At 44.2% G+C, this 17849-nt stretch overlaps 1 protein-coding gene across 1 annotated transcript in view; it reads left to right on the top strand.

Annotated features, from left to right (window-relative positions):
• ANOS1 (anosmin 1) overlaps nt 1-17849 on the top strand; it is a 197290-nt gene that overhangs the window by 112381 nt on the left and 67060 nt on the right. The gene's annotated exons all lie outside the window — the stretch shown is intronic.

Raw genomic sequence — 17849 nt, 5'->3', positions numbered from 1 at the left:
TAAGGGGTTTGGGATGTCACGAGGGCCATAAGAATAAGAGTTCACTATGGCAACCGAAGAAGCTCTCTAGAAGTGGTAGGGGAGGGGACCAGAACACATGCCCGCGTGCCTCGTGTAGAAACGACATCCCGGAGCTTCGCTGAGTGGAACAGTGGCTGCTGGGACACTTGAAGCTTCTGCAGGCACAGTAGTCTGCTTGTGCCCCCTCCCCGCAACTGTGCAGGGGGTGGCGGGGTGGTCCTGCAGCCGGGTTTCACCTTGGAAGGCACACGGATTCCATTCTGAGACCACGCCTGTGGAGTTGGGATCATAACAGCGCCCTCAGTTTTAGTGCATACAATATGTCCATAGCCATGAAGCCACCTGACCTTCCCAGTAATCACGGAGCTGAGTGAGGTCCATCGCAAGTCCACAGAGCTGTGTGTGGACGTGTGGACATGTGGAGGACTGGGGGGCCGGAAAAGATCAAGGCACACCACCCGCCCACTCCAGGTGGAAGGACCAGGTCTAAACCTTGGTCCATGCCCCCTCTCCCACTCCCAGTGGCAGGACCGGGGCTAAACCTTGGTCCCTGCCCCCTCTCCCTGTGTCCACGTGCTGCCATGGCTGGACTCCCCTTGGACACTTATGACAGCTCATGGTGTACTAGGGTTATTTTCCAAAAACGTCTAGTGTTGTTTTAGAAAGGTGGAATGGACGTGCGTGTCACCTGCTGATGGGACCAGTATGATCTTCCTGACCTCAGGTTCATTTGGCTCTGAAAAGGTTTACTCGGCATTCTGTGACCGGATGGAATATGGGTGACGTGCAAACCCTGACATAATGACGGCTTTGGCCAGAAGCACCTCAGGCCTGAGAATGACGGTCAGCTCAGCAAAGTCTTTGGAAGCCTTTTTTTAATTGTGAACATCAAAGTGCTTTAAGTAACATGTAGGACTGGCAGACCTTCAAAGTTCCGTAGCCAGTTGCCGGCAACGGATACCGTTAGGCTAATGATGAAGTGTCATATCAAACAGACGAAGAACCCTCACGGGTCCCTTTGTACCCAGCCCCTTTCTGGGTGTTGGAGATGATACAGAGGCCCATAAATTATGGTTTTTGCTTTCCCTCCAGGGAAATCCTTGAGGTTTTCCAAAATAACTTCAGGTTTTTTTTCAGGGATCCAGTCCAAACTTTTCCAAGAAACATGATTACCTGACATTCAAATGAACGTACCTTTATGTCTCTTACCTCTTGCTGCATGACAAATTATCCCCAAACTTATGTGTGCAACACACATTTCTTATTCCACGGTTTCTGTGGGTTGGGCGTTTGGGCACAGTGCCACTGCGTTCTCTGCCCAGAGTCTGTCACACCTGTGATTCAAGCTGATGGCTGGGCTGCATTCTCATCTGGGTGTTTGACTGTGGGAGAATCATCTCCTTAACTCATTGCAGTTGTTTGCAGAATTCATTTCCTGTGGTTGTAGGACAGCAGACCTGTTTTCTTGAGGGTGGATGGCTCTTGCCCGGCATCTACTCTTAGCTCCTGGACGTGGCCGGTGGTTCTTTCCCCGTGGGACCCCTTCATCAGCAGGTCATAGCATGGCTTTTTACTTTTTCAAGGCCAGCAGAAGAGTCCTGATCTCCAGACAGAATTGTAGGTAATAGTACAATTGCAGGAGTGACCTATCTTTACTTTTGCCCTCTTCTGTTGGTTAGAAGCGCACACACACACACACACACGGTAACACCAGGCTGGGTCATGACTCAGTGTGGCTCACTCTAGACTGAGTCTGTCCCAACAAGCAGATAAAAAGAAGGGCTTCAGACTCCTTGTGATGCACAACAGAGCAGGTTCATCAGAAATGAAAACGGACGAATTAGTGCGAAGACGGGCAGTGAGGCCATCTCTGGGTCTACTGTGTCCTTCCAAGCGCAGTCCTGTTTGATTTTGTATTCTGTTCTGTACACAAACCATAAACCCAGATGAACTCAAATGTGCTATATTTAGAATCCCGAGGATCATCATGTGCCCTCGCTCGGTAAACACATTATCCCGTAATATCACTGATTCTGAGTTGATAGTTGTATGTCTGATCCCCGAGAAGGAAGATATATAATTGAAGGTCCTTTGAAACCTTCCTCCCTGGAATTCCAAATGTGATAGCTGGCTTCTGCAATTGCCGTTCTCCCTGAAATAACAGTGAGGGCTTCTGAACCACGTCTGGTTTATTAAAATGGGACTCATGTGTACAGATTGTTCTCTGTTCTGCCAGGAAAGGTTAATTGAAACTTGAAAGGTGGGGAAAACAGACCAGTTAAAGTGGAAATTTTGTGGAAAGATCTCAGCCCAATGGCCCAATAACTCAACTTTGATGTTCAATTTTAGGAGCTTTGATTATTCTTACACCTCCGTGGGATTTTTTTTTTCTTTTTGCTTCTGTTTTATTTTCCGATAAATGTCTGACTATCATGCTGAAACAGACCGAATCCTGAAGGGACTGATCTCTATCTCAGTATTTTTAAGGCTAGTCATTCATTGAGACAGATCTAATACACACCTGTCCCTTCTCCTGGCTATCACATTAGGCTATGTGATAGGCTATTATGGCTACTCTTTTAGGCTTGATGGCAGAGTTAATAAGGTTATTTTTTAAATGAAGAAGTTGCATATTAGATCAGGAATCTTTCAGGGCTCCTCCTGAATCATCAGCGACGATTTCTCAAATTTTCTTTCACGCAACGTGTTATGTTCAGTGATGGATGCGTACGTCGATTGGGCTTTACCACTTCGATAAAATATTAAGAACTATGATTTATCTACGATAGTTTTTCTTCGTAGTCCTAGAATGCATGTTTTGCCACATTTAAATGTTCCTTTCTCAACAACTGATGGAAACTTAAATCACAAAGGAAAGTATCCTTTTCCCTTCTCAGGGATATAAAAATCATGTGTGTTACACCTGCTGTTGTCTTAGCTGTGGCCTTGTGTATGAATGGCCTTCTGGCTGATGATACACCTCCCATCTTTATTTCTGATTTTGTTCTTCCTGCCTTCTTTCTTTCTCTATTTCTCTCTCCCTTTCTTTTTTCTTTCTTTTTCCCTTTCTCTCTCCCTCCTGCTTCCTCCCTCCCTCTCCCTCCCTTCTTCCTTCCTTCCTTCCTTCCTTCCTCTGCCACAGCATGCAGCAGTGCAATGTGGGATCTCAGTTCCCAGACCAGGGATTGAACCTGGGCTGCAGCAATGAAAGCACCCAATCCCAACCATGAGACCAGCAGGGAACTCCCTAATGTTTTCAATTCATAACATCCCCACTGTAACAAATTGTCAGCTGACGCCCCCATTGGCCACATGAAGGGTGCATTTGGGGTCATGGAAAGCTGATACCCCATCTGCTTCGGGGGTCCGTCCCTGAGGGGAGCGTCCACTGTTGCTCTTGAACTTGTCCTTCCCCGGACTCGGATAGACCCAGTCCTGGTCAGGGTAAACATAGGAACAAGAAAGAGGTCCTCCCTCTGCTGCAGAGAGCATTCTTGATTCATTTCTTTGTGCCTTTTGATTCTCACATTTCCCAGTCTTATTCTGTTTGGTTTTCACACTAATTCTTACAAGTTAGGTGTGAATTTTACTAGGTGAATTTCATGGGCAATGGAACTAATCCAAGGAGAGAACGGTTTTATTGGCACAAAATGACATGGCGCGTAGGTAGAGGAATAAGCTCTAAATTCTGGGGGGTGACGTGTAGTTACGTTTCTTCCCCACTGTATTCCATCCCAAGACCATCTGTCCAACCCCGCTCATCACAGCATACAGGATGCAAAATTATGTTTTCCTTCCCTCAGCAGAAAATAAAGAATGCACCTGTCTCTTTTGTAAAGCCATTGGCCCAACCGTTTGTGGTTGCACAGCTTCCTCTCAAATGAGAATGAGGGTTTGATTGTGCAGAATCACAGTTAATTAAGAGTACTTCAAGGAATTGAGGGAAGAACAAGGCTCCTTATGACTTTAGGATCTCTGTGGCCATGGGATGTTCTGACACTATGGAAAGTGACCTCAGAAACTAAGGGGTTCAGATGTATCACAGTCCTTTTCTTGCCATCAAAGCATGTTCTCCTTCTCGGCCTCACAGCCCAGTTCTACGCCTTTAAATTCTAGGGTATGAATTCCTAGTGCTGCAGCGATTCCAGCAGAGCCATCACCTGTCTGGGACCATCTAACAGTTAAAGGTACTGAAAGAAGCTGATGAGAGCTAAACAGGAAAGTGAGGTAAAGGGCCCCAGATGTGTGCAGGGTGGTGACGTGGGGATCAGCACATAGAACTGAGCAATCTTGCTTTAGTGTAGCAGAACAATAGCTGACCTGATTAGAGTGTCCTTGGGAACAGACAAGTGGAGGTGGACTTTGGGGCTCCTTTTTGGAACACCATCATGTCTTTGCTTCCTTGAGGATTGGGGATATACCAGCACCCTGATAAAATAAAGCTGGCTTCAGGTGCTACACCATAGGCATCATGATGCAATCACCGTCTATTCTTTTGAATAGTCAATTAGTGAACCAACCTGAGTCCATTAAATTAGGGTCCAATATAAAAGGTGGACTCAGTGTTTATTAGAAAGAGTTCCTGTTTTGGAATATTTTCCTAGGAAAGTCATAGTACGGCTCATACACACTCCCCTTAGGGAAGCTGTACTTGGGACTGTGGAATGGCTCTTGAGGGGTATGCCTGGTGGGTAGGAAGCGTCGGTTCTTCTTACTTGTACAGTCTGAGCACCTGTGCAAACAAGAGGTGGCCATGGGTCAGTCCAGGGGGGTGGGGGCAGGTGTGGCTGGAAGCCCTCAGCACAGATTCTTAGGCAGAGCTAACAGAATCTGATGACAGGTTGGATGGAGGCATGGGGGGAGCGGAAGCATTGATGACAATGCTGGGGTCTTTGTCATGAACAGCTAGGGGAAGAGAGTTGGATGGCTTTGAGCTGGGACTGAGATGTGGAGTGGGTGATAGGCACAGGTGTGGTGGGGAAGGGGGAGAAGATGGTCAGAGGTTTGCTGTTGAGCCTGCTGTGTCTGGGATGTAAACTAGACTTCCACTTGCAATGAGTCTGGCGTTGAGGGGGAAGATGAGGCTGGAAGTACACACATCACTATTGATAGACCAAGTTGGAAGCCATGAAGCTGGGTGAAGTGGTAGAAGGACAGGTGCTTCCTGGGTTATGCCCTGAGGTGAGGGAGGTGAGGAAGAGGCATCGCATGGATGGAGAGAGGCCGGCAAAACGGGTGTAGTTCTAACAGACAAGTGGTAAAAGCTTTTCAAGAAGGGGGCACTGATGAGCACATGGAAGGATGTGGAGTTCTGAAGTTGACCTTCAGATGCTGTAAGCAGAGGTCACGGTTACCTTCACAAGAGCAGAGGTAGAGGGTGGCTGAAGAGAAATCCCAATTGACATGTCTTCCAGGGGAATGGTCGGGAGAGATGGGGTGGGGGCGGTGTGAGGAATATTTCAGAGAACGTTGGTTGTTGTGAGAGAAAGGAGCAATGTGAAGTTGTAGGTGCAGAGGTAAGCAGGGTGACCCCCCCATTTAATTAGTCTCAAGGGGGAGACATCATCACATAGTATAAGAGGGGACTTTTCCCAAGGAGAGGGGGTATTTGATGCTGGAGGTGGCTGGGGTGGGGTGGGGGGTTACAGAAGCATGTGACCTGAAGCAGCAGTAGCATCCACTGCACAATGAGAAGAAGATTTGTAGTGGGAGCCGGGACCATCCCTCCACGTTGTGGGCCAGGTGGTACATTGGTGCAGGTGCATTGGTGGATGTGGTAGGCATTCATGGTCGAGTCCTTCTGCATGCTTCACTTTTCTTGGGGACATAGGCTCATTGGCTGAGAGTCGTGGTGGCTGGGGTGGGGGGACCCACACACAGCACATTTGCCAAAAGTATAGCTTTTCTTACCATAGCAAATAAACCTTTATTTTAAGAAGTGGTAGATATTTACCTTTCATATTTCCATAATAAAGAAAAGGGATAATGACATAGTCTGGATTTGGGTCCTTGGAAAAGGGGCCCAGGTTGGTCCAAGTTTCTTTTCAACTTAGGGGCAGTGGGAGTAATGGAATTGAAATGTCTCGAGGAGTGCTGAAGAATTTTCTAATTGTTGGGATATGTCTTTTACTGTCTTCTTATGAAGGAAATTATCCTTGTTAGATCAAACTACCTCCCTGGAAAATGAGACCATCGAGAATATCGAATGATTGATAAAAGTATATTTTACGATTGTTCAGTAAAGTATTGAGGATGTGGGCATGTTCTCTGTGGAATGTAGCTCAGTTTTTATCATCATTTTGTTTTCAATTTTCATTGGATTTTTATGTGGCTCTGTGGATTGTAGAATTATATGAAACTGTGTTGAGGAGACTTGAGGAGTTTCAAAGAATTCTAAGAGCCTGAGCCTGGAGGCTTTTCTGAATGATTTGAAGACCTATCCTCTCTGTAAAGAGGGACTATACAGGTGGCCGCTTAAAGACAGAAGGCAATATCTTGGAAATTGCAAAAGCATCTCATTTAAGTAAAAAATAAAAATGTACATAAAGCAGTTAACCTGTGCCTGAACGTAATAGACACTGGATAAATACTAGCTATTTGTATTGTGGAGGAGGGCAAGGTGTCCACTTTGGACTTCTCTGATAGGTCAGTAGGATATGTACTTCAATGATCCCACTGAAATGCAAATCAAAACCACTGTGAGGTACCCCCTTACGCTGGCCAGAATGGCCATCACCAAAAAGTCTACAAACAATAAGTGCTGGAGAAGGTGTCGAGAAAAGGGAACCCTTCTACACTGTTGGTGGGAATGTAAATTGGTGCAACCACTGTGGAAAACAGCATGGAGGTGCCTCAACAAACTAAACATAAAATTGCCATTTGATCCAGCAATTCCACTCCTGGGCATCTATCCAGAGAAAACCAATGACTCCAAAGGACACATGTACTCCGATGTTCATTGCAGAGCTATTTGCAATAGTCAAGACATGGAAACAACCTAAATGTCCATTGAGGATTTCCCGTCATGGCGCAGTGGAAACAAATCCAACTAGGAACCATGAGGTTGTGGGTTCGATCCCTGGCCTCGCCCAGTGGGTTAGGGATCCAGCGTTGCCATGAGCTGTGGTGTAGGTCGCAGATGCGGCTTGGATCTGGTGTGGCTCTGGCTGTGGCATAGGCCGGCAGCTACAGCTCCAATTAGACCTCTAGCCTGGGAACCTCTGTATGCTGCAGGTGCGGCGCTCAAAAGACAAAAAGACAAAAAAAAAATGTCCATCGATAGAGCAGTGGATAAAGAAGATGTGGTACATATACACAATGGAATATTACTCACCTTTATAAGGAAAGACATAACAGCATTTGCAGCAACATGGATGGACCTAGAAATTATCATGCTAAGTGAAGTTAGTAAGAAACCAGCGTCATAAGCTTTCACTGACATGTGGAATCTAAAAAAGGGACACAATGAACTTCTTTGCAGAACAGATACTGACTCACAGACTTTAAAAAACTTATGGTTTCCAAAGGAGACAGGTGGGGGTTGGGAGGTGGGCTGGGGATTTGGGATGGAAATGCTATAAAATTGGGTTGTGATCATTGTACAAATATAAGTGTAATCAAATTCATTGTGTTTAAAAAAACAAAAATGTAAGGGAGGAAATGTGCAGCAAAGGCACACAACTCTTTTCATAAGGTTAAGTTCCTTCCTAAGCCTGCCTGGGTGTGAAAAAGCATAAACAAGTGGCTGTGGTCAGGGGCTTTCATTTTGAGGAAGTGGGTCTTGAGTGTTTTTACCCTGGGAAGACGAATGCATCGATAGCCCAAGGGGAAAGCAACATCACTGGGAGTGTGAAGGGGAATTAGGGGCTGGGGGAAGCCCAGACTTCTGGGGTCAGACACTAGGGTGAAGTCATGTTTCAGTGCAGAGATGGAGAGACTGGACATCTTCAGATGCCAGCCCCAGCTTCCAGGGTGTCCAGAGCAGCACTCTGCATTCTTGGTCCTGCTCACCCATCTCTGGAGGCTTGCTCACATACAGATTCTACTTCAGCAGGTGTGGGCTGTGGGCACAAGAGCCTGCATTTCCCCCAGTGGTGCTTGTGCTCTGAGCCAAGGGCTAGCAAGTGTGTCCTTGTAATTGGGGTTCCCTATAAGTGCTCACTTCAAGTTGCCGTATTGATTGGATGAAGTCTTTTGATTTCCTCTGTGGTATTCTACAGAGACAGAATATGCAGTAGTTGATAATGACTGAAAATAAACAGATTAAAATGGTTTTTAAAAGCCCCCCAAAAAAGGGAGTTCCCTCATGGCTTAATGAACCCAAGTAGTATCCATGAGGACTCGGGTTTGATCCCTGGCCTCGCTCAGTGGGTGAGCTGTGGAGTAGGTCACAGACGTGGCTCGGATCCCGTGTTGCTGTGGCATAGGCCAGTGGCTACAGCTCTGATTCAACCCTTAACCTGGGAATCTCCATATGCCTCGGGTGCAGCCCTAAAAAGGCAAAAAGATAAAAGTGAAAGAAAAAAAAAAAAAAAAAAACCTCTTTCTCTATTATCATCCAAAATGCAGAATTATAACTGTTGGTTTGTCTCTATCCCCAAATGAAAGGTATTTCACTGAGTATAGAATCCCAGGTTAACTTTTTTTTTAATTAGTGGTTCAAGAATATTTTTTCATTTTCTTTTATCTTTCATATTTTCTGAAAAATCTCCAACATTCTTTTTTTTTAACTGTTCACAAAGTATCTTTCTATTGCTCTGTCTGCTTTTAAGTTTCTCTGTCTGATTTTAAACAGTATGGTTATGATGTGTCTTGATGGGCTTTCCTTTATGTTTCTTCTGCTTGGGGTCATTCAGATTCTTCTAATTGTGGGTTTATAATTTTCATCGAAATTGTAATGTGTCAGCCACTGTTACTATTTTTTTCTGTCCCATCTTGTGTCTTCTGTCTTCTGGGAGCCTAATTATACTTAATAGACTTTATATGGTCTCCTGGGTTAGTGAGTCTCTGATCTTTTTTTCCCCCCAACTCTGCTTCATTTCAATAGTTGTTAGCGCTATTTCTTCAAGGAACCATCAACTGATATTTTATCCTACAGCGTCTAACATTTTAAAAATCCCATCTGGCATTTTTTTTTTACTTCTTCATTTTTACTTCTAGAAGTTCCATACCAGCCTCTCCTGTAGCTTCCATTTCTCTCTTGTGTCCTTGTTATCTTCTGTATTCTTGGACCCTTAGAGTGTGTTTATAATATCTTTTTTTGGTTTGTTTTTGGCTGTGCCTGTGGCATGCGGAAGTTCCTGGGCTAGGAATTGAACCTGTGCCACAGCAGTGACCCAAGCCACTGTAGTGACAGCGCTGGATGCTTCACCCACTGAGCCACATGGGAACGCATATAATATCTTTTTAAATGTCCTTTTCTGCTAATCGCATCACGGGTGTCATTTCTGGCCCTGTTTCTTTAGGTTCTCCATTTCCCCTTGGATTCTGTGTCAGTTTCCTGTTTCTTTGTATGCCTGATGATTTTTGATTAGATGTCCCATTTTTGTGTTCTGAATTTTGCTATATTTTTAAAAAAAGCATTAGACTGTTCTGGCATGTAGTTATTGGAGATCCCTTTGCTTTTTTAGATACTTGCTTCTAAACCTTCTTGGGGCAGATTCAGAGAAGCTGTTAGTCGAGGGCTAATTTGGCCCCATGACTAAGGTGATCTCTTTCTGAGTACTCTGTCTGATGCCCTGTGAGTTACTGTCCTCGTTAGAACTCTGGGAACTGTTTGCTCTAGTGCTTTCCGATTCTTCTTTCCCAACCCCCACCCCCACCCCCTTACCCTGTGTCTTGTGTTCTCTCACCCCATGCACATTCAAGAAGCAGTATGCCATCATTAACCAGTCCGCAAATAGCAAGTGCTGGAGAGGGTGTGGAGAAAAGGGAACCCTCCTCCTCTGTTGGTGGGAATGTAAATTGATACAACTGCTATGGAAAACAGTATGGAGGCACCTCAGAAAACCAAATACAGAACTACCATATGATCCAGCAATCCCATTCTTGGGCATATATCCGGACAAAACTTTCCATGAAAAAGACACATGCACCTCTATGTTCATTGTAGCACTGTTCACAGTAGCCAAGACATGGAAACATCCTAAATGTCCATCAACAGATGAATGGATTAAGAACATGTGATATATATACACAGTGGAATACTACTCAGCCATCAAAAAGAACAAAATAATGCCATTTGCAGCAACATGGATGGAACTAGAGACTCTCATACTAAGTGAAGTAATTCAGAAAGAAAAAGACAAACATCATATGATATCACTTATATCTGGAATCTAATGTACCGCACAAATAAACCTTTCTGCAGAAAAGAAACTCATGGACTTGGAGAACAGACTTGTGTTTTCAAATGGGGAGGGGGAGAGTGTGGGATGGACTGGGAGTCTGGGGTTCATAGATGCGAGCGATTGCCTTTGGAGTGGATAAGGAATGAGATCCTGCTGTGTAGCACTGAGAACTGTATTTAGTCACTTCAGATGGAACATGATGGAGGATAATGTGAGAAAAAGAATGTGTGGATGTATATATATATGTGTGTGTGTGTGTGTGACTAGGTCACTTTGCTATACAGTATAAATGGACAGAACACTGTAAACCAACTATAATGGACAAAATAAAAATAAAAGAAGTAATATTCAGCCACAATCTACAGAGGTCACTCACAACTCTCTTTGCCTGGCTCCCTCCTTCCTGTCTTTCTGCGCATAAGACTCACCTTTTCCATCTCTGATCTCTTTCTCCTCAACTCAGAATAGGTGCAGAGTTACCCCCCCTTGAACCTTGCTCCAGCCATTCACTTTTGGCTGGCTCCAGGCTCACCTCACTTGTACCTTATCTTAGGGCATACAGCCCTGTTTGTTGGCCACTGTCCGCCGTCGCATATATTCTGTCCGGTTTTATGGTCAGGTCCTGCATTCCTCAGCAGCCATTTGTGGAGGGCCATATGTGGAGGGCTCTTGCCAGATAAAAAAACCAAATTAGTTGAAGAGCACTCCAGACTGTGCTCTGATTACCCTGGTTTTGTGCAGTCTATTCTTCATGGCTGAAACACCACCAGCATTCAAACAGTCCTCTTCACTCCCGCCTTCTCTTAATTTAAGACGGCTCTCCCATCTTATGAGTGCCTGCTCTGGTGCTCAGTCCGCTTTGACCTCCTCCGTTGGAGTGGTGTCTCCTGTCTTTATTAACTATATTGTCATGGCTATTGACATTTTATCTCTCTCCTGAAAGGCAAGCAAAGTGGGAGCAGAGGCTGTGACTCCATTCTCCTTGTCCCTGTCATATGACACCCTGCTGGACCCTGTTGAGATGCTTTTTGAATATGTGCTGCCACCGGTTCTCATTGGACTTGTACTCGTGTCTGTTACACTGTTTTTGATGTCGTCGTGGTTTACTTGTTTCAGTGTCTGTTTTCTGCGGTGAGTTCTGGATTTCTCCAGATAGGGACAGAGTCTTGTCTCCCTTTCCATTTGTGTCACTCGGGCGAATTAATTGAGACACGGCTCCGATCCTGAATTTTCTGATGCTATCGTCATTTTCTAGTGAAATAATTCTTTGTGGTAAGCCTGCCCTGGGTACTGTAGGAGCTTTAGCAGCAAACCTACTCTTTACCCAGTAAATGCCTGGAACACTCCCCTTCTGGTTGTAACAACCAAGAAATGTCTCCAATTGGAGTTCTGGCTGTGTTGCAGTGGGTTAAGAATCCAGCTGCAGTGGTTGGGGTTGCTGCAGAGGTGCAGGTTTGATTCCCCAGCCCGGTGCAGTGAGTTAAAATATCCAGGATTGCTGCAGGTGTGATGTAGGTTGCAACTGCAACTCGGACTCAGTCCCTGGCACAGGAACTTCCATATGCCACGGGTGTGGCCACACACACACACAAAAAAGCTTCCAGACTTTGCCAAATATTCCCTGTGGGGCTAAGTCACTCCTGTTGAGAACCATCTCCCTACCTTGTGGTACTTGTAATTCCTCTTTTGCACATTCATAATGAGAAAATACCATCTAGTCGTATGAGTTTTTATTTCATGGCGTGGGACCCGTATTGCCTAAAAGTGATATGATACCCATAGGGCAGTGTATAAACAAGGGACTAGGAAATTTATAGGAAGATTTCTGTGATACTGTGATTTATAATTAAAAAAATATATTTGTATTTGGCCTTCGGCTCCTTTCTTGGCCCTGGGCTCCAAACACCCTGGGGATTTCCTACGCTTGAGCAGGATCAAGGTGTCTTTGGTCACGTTAAGGAGGTGACTTTTGGAAAGCCCTTGCAGATGGGGGCTGGTTGCCATGGAGCCAGCTCTGTAATTAGGGAGTGGGAACTTCCAGTCTCATCCTCTTTCTGACTTACAGGAATGAAAGAGGAGCTGGAGCCTGAGGTCCGTCCTCAGGGGACAGTGACTTAATCAGTCAGACCCATGTAATGAAGCCTCCATAAAACACCAGAAGGACTGGGTTCGGAGAGCTTCCGGGTTGGTGAACATGTGGAGACATGGGAAAAGGATCTTGTGCCCTCTCCTCATGCCCTGCCCTGTGCATTCCTCCACTAGGTCCTTTTGTAATAAACGAGCCACATATGAAGTAAAATGTTTCTCTGAGCTTTGTGAGCACTCTAGCAAATTAATTGAACCTGGGAAGGGGGTGTCAGACCCTCCAATCTGTAGCGCTGTAGCCGTTTGGTCAGAAGCACAGGTGACAACCTGAACTTGCAACTGGCCTGTGAAACGGAGGTGGGGGGCAGTCTTGTGGGACTGAGCCAGGAACCCGTGGCATCTGACGTGGTCTCCAGGGAGATAGATCAGCCTTGAGTTGAGAGGTAGGACCCCCAGCTGGGGCCAAGAATTGCTTGGTGTTGGTGTGGAGAATGCCCTCCCTCAACATTGTAATTGGGGGTGCAGACCATTTTATAACTCCTAGGAAGGTGAAAGTATGTGTCTTTTCTGAGGTCTGATCCTGTTGTACCCTGGACAGGTGTGATGACTCTGCAGAGCTGGACCGTGTTTGCAAAAAGTTCTCTGAGATGGAAACATATTGGACACTTAAAAAAATATAAATCAAAGAGTAAATATCTGCATTTAACCACTTTACACTTTATTCCTCCCTAAAAGACATGATTTATTTGAGGATTTTAGGCAATCTGTAATTAACCCCTAGGGTTCCCCAATTGTTTTATCGGTAGAATTTCTAGAACAACGTTTTAAAGTTCTAACACTTATCTTTGGAGCTAGCACTCATTTCAGCGTCATGATGTGGCACAGCCTGTGCTAAGTTTCTAACATCCTTTAATGCTTAGGGTAATAGTACGCAATAAATATGATTATTATCCTCCTTTTATATTCAGAGAAATTGAGACGTGCAGAATTATCTTGGCCTTCCAGTCACACCGTTCCTGCCTGACTGATGTGTTTGGCATGTTCTGAATGGAGTTCCCCGTATTTGCTTCTGTCCCTCGTATTTGTTTATCTTTCCTTCTAGAATATTCCCCTGTCTTGCATGTCACCCCTCCCCACTAAGTCATCACCACTCTTGGTGGCTGAAGAGCTTTCTCTTTGTCTGATCCTCTTTGACCTCACATGTACCTCCCTGACTTCCTGTGTCTACCTCGATTTTTATGCAAACGACACCCGTTCATGACTTCACCTGTTCATTAGTAAGCGTGCACCCTGTAAGCATGATTGTCTCGCGATTGTCATGCTTTCTTCTGTTCATCATGAGATGCCTCTGCCAAGATGGTAGTTTGGCTCACGAGTCAGCGTGTCTGTGCTTCAGTGAGCTGATAATTGATCGGCGAGCCTGGTAACAACAACGTGCAGAAAGAAGGGGAGAGAAGTTAGCGATGGTTTCATTGGGTGTCCTTGCCATCCCTGATTCTCTGGAAATTTTTAATTTGGGGGAATTACTTATGTGCCTGATGATCATCTTCCATCATGATTCTGGCGCGCTGCCCCCAGTGGAAGATCCAACCAGATCCACAGAGAGGGTCACATTTCCCTCCAAAATAAACAGAAAAGCCGAGGAAGAGGAAGCAGAGATAAACATCACTAAAGACGAGTCTAATTTAGCATAGGAAAGTGACTTGCTTAAAATACATGCTTCTGATTTTCTCCTAGTTTTATAATATTCATGGGCAAAGTCTACCCTGTGCCTGGGAACCAAATTAAATATAATCACATCTAATAAATTAGTATGTATAACTGAGTTTCCAAGCAAATTATAATTGCATTTCCAAGCATAAATTAGAAACATTTGAATTCAGAATGCTTTTTCTTCTTTCATGAATACTTAGTATTTAGATGCCTTTTTTGAAAGATTCAACTGGCAGATTTTAAAAAAATGATATAATGTCTCTTTTATAGACATCATATACGCCTTCTAGAACAGTAACACAACAAACCACACAGGAGAGTAAAACTTCACCTTTCCTCCAAAGTCTACCATCCGGAAATAGCCGTGATGACCTGTGCAGAAGAGTTACCATAGCAAACCTCTCCTTAGAAATTCCTGCTTAGAAGGTTGACCCTTGATGTGGGGAGGTTTCCACCAATCCCTAGCTGATAAGGGGGGCTTACCATTCCTCCACTCTGAGTACAAATGATGTGGTTGAAGAGGGGCCCCTGTTCCCTTCTGGGAGCCTGGACCTTTGGGACATGCCAGGTAGAAGGTCCCGAAGTGACCACCTTGCCAGAAAAACTCTGAGCTTCAAGTCTCCACTGAACTCGCGGTTGACAGCGTTTCACACGTGCTGTTACAGCTCTTGGCTGGAGGAATCAAGTGCATCCTGTGTAACTCCACCGGGAGCACTCACACCTGGTTTCCTCCAAACTTCTCCTCATAAGCCTTTTCCCATCTGGGTCCCAGCTCTGCAGTCTTTGGCTGGAGTGCTTCATAGCCTAAGACCAATGTCCTGAAATGAAGTTAGGGTTTCTCACACCGCTCCTTCACCTACCAGTGTTTAAGTATATTCTTCTCCTTTTAGTTTTATCACATCAGATTCTCTTTTGTAACTTTTAAGTATATTTTTAAATAATATTTATATTTTTAAGTAATAACTTTAAAAACTTTAAGTATATTCTCCTTTTGGTTTTATCACATCAAATTCTCTTTTTAGCTGTAACTCCTACTTTATTCAATTTTAGTTTTGTATTTATGTGGGTGATAAAATGATTAGTAATTCTTTTATGCTAATTTCTTTATTTTTGGCTTTCTAAATTGGATTATGTCTTCCTTCCTTTTTAAACAGGAGTCCATAGATACCATTTTCTTTGAGATTATTCATGACAAACTTTGCCTGCTGGCATAGCTGAAGTCCAAATTGGATTGCCCAAATGTTTATACTCAAATAATGTATAAGAAAACATTTTATCTTGGGGAGGGGTGCTGTGCTAGCTAATGTATTCTTGATTTCTGTTAACCTGTGAAACAGCTGAGTTTCACCATTGCACAGTTTTGCAAGAAAGGCTCATAGATGTCATTTCTTTGAGTCTTTATGTCTTGGAGAATATTTCTGTCGCACAATAACAACTTAGTTTATCATATATATATATATATAAAACATATGTACTTTATTATTGTTTTATAGCCATTGCTCTATTGGCATTGCACATTAAATTTTATAGACAGACAAAAAAATTTTAGAGAGAGACATTAACCTGAAGAAACCTCATTTTCTCCATCATAATCCACGTGCCTTTTCTACCTGGAGCCTGAGAAATCATATTTGTATTCTTGAAGATCAGTCATATAAACTGTATTTCAGTATGGCCTGTTATTGTCAATATGGCTGGACTATACCTGTCCTTTTAATTTATATATGTATGATTTATGTATATACATGTAAATGGGTGTGTGAGTGCATGTATGGTGTGTGTGTGTGTGTGTGCATTTTCCCCTCTGCTCTCTTCCTTGATATTTCTGGAGTTTTAGAAGCCTCCAGGTGATCCTCTTAAGGGAAGCAAGTTGACATCCAGTGGCTTAGCCATCTTGTAATTTTACCCTGAGATGTGGGGCGGCCCTTAGAAAAACACTGGCCCACAATGCTTCCTTGCTGTGATTGTGGATAAATTACAATCTCCCCAAACTTCCACTGGCTCATTTGTCAAGTGGAGATAACCCTGGTAGTGGGGACTGGGGAGCAACAAGCAGGGTGAGCTAGGGAAGCAGCTGGTAGAGTGGAGTGCGTGCTGGGTCCTCACACCTGCTAGGGATAAACTGCCATGGCTGGTGTGTCAGCTAGTCATTGGTGAGGATGGCGGGGATGCTGGTGAGGATGGAGGGGGATGCTGGTGAGCATGATGGGGATGCTGGTAACGGATGCTGGGGAGTTGGTGAGGATGGAAGGGATGCTGGTGAGGAAGGTGGAGAACTCATTTCAGGGATTCCACGTTCAAGGATGCACATGTGCATATTGCCTGGAGCATGGAGAGAAGCTCCTAGGCCCCAGCTTTTTGCAAAGGCTGTGCATTTGAGATTTGGCACACAGTGCAATTCCCTTGAATTGAACCAAATACCAAACGCAGTGTTCTCTCCGTATCTGAGGCCTCATATTTGTATGATTTCTAACATATTAAGATAACTTACTGAATTAGGTGTGCATATGTCCATCATTCCATGATTGCTGCACAAATTATTTTATTGTACAGTACCTTGCATTTTACACCAAACAAAATGACAACTATTACTATCTTTAAAAAAAAGCATTCAAGGGAGCTCCAGTGCAGTGGGTTAAGGATCTGGGTTGTCATTACAGTGGCTTGCGTCACTGCTGGGGCACTGCTTTGATCCTTGGCCCAGGAACATCCATATGACATGGGCACGGCCAAAAAGAAAAAAAAAGAAAGAAACGCCTCCAAGAATGGTTACCCTCTATTGTTACTATTTCATTCTGTTTTTACCATTTGCCACAGGTAAGTTGAGCTTAGTGTATTGCCCAGGTCAGGTCCTGAAAACACATTTTAGTTATGAGCTAAGACATGAGATAGGGGAGAGGTTTATAAGAATTAATATTGTGTAGAAAATCAATTAAAATATGAAGGATTTTCTCCTTAATCCAGTGCGCCTAAGGGCAGTTCCCTTCACCAGTTTTCTTTTACAAGCCCTTCTTTGGAGAGACGATGACATCCTGTAGGCACGACCTACTGTAGAAAAAATACATGCTCTTTGAAGGCTGTTGTGTTCTTGGTTTTGCATGTGGTCAGGGCAAACAAACAAACAAAAATTAATCAGCATAAGGAGTGTCCTGGTGGCCAAGCAGTTATGAATCTGGCATTGTCACTGTTGTGACTTGGGTCTGATCACAGGCCCAGGGAAATTTCTCATACCATGGGTGTGGCCAAAAAAAAAAAAAAGAAGAAGAAAGAAACCCAACATTTAGCGTGTCTTCTCTTGCTGCCGTGCGTGTTTATATTTCCATGAAGTTGAAGGGCATAGTCAGATGGGTAATCACACCTTTCCCAAAACGTTCACATTCCTCCTGACGAGTCTACCAGTAATTAACTTGTGATATCACAGGACATATGCCATGCTCGATAGTCAGACATTTTTTTTCCCTTACCCAAATGACCTTTTGCTCACAGGATTTCTAGCTGGCCATCCGGGGACCAATTTACACATTTTCTTTATATCTAGAGTATTAATATTCACACCTCATTTTTTTTCTGACCTGTAAGCATTTTTTGTCCTTATGCCATTCAACTCATCAATTCTCATTAAGTGGCGATTAAAGACAGAGAGAGAGCCCTTGTGTACAGATCTCATATGTTCTCTCATCT

Source organism: Phacochoerus africanus, chromosome X (genome assembly GCF_016906955.1).
Source record: "Phacochoerus africanus isolate WHEZ1 chromosome X, ROS_Pafr_v1, whole genome shotgun sequence".
In the NCBI taxonomy this organism is placed as follows: domain Eukaryota; kingdom Metazoa; phylum Chordata; class Mammalia; order Artiodactyla; family Suidae; genus Phacochoerus; species Phacochoerus africanus.
This window is presented reverse-complemented; position numbering and strand designations above follow the sequence as displayed.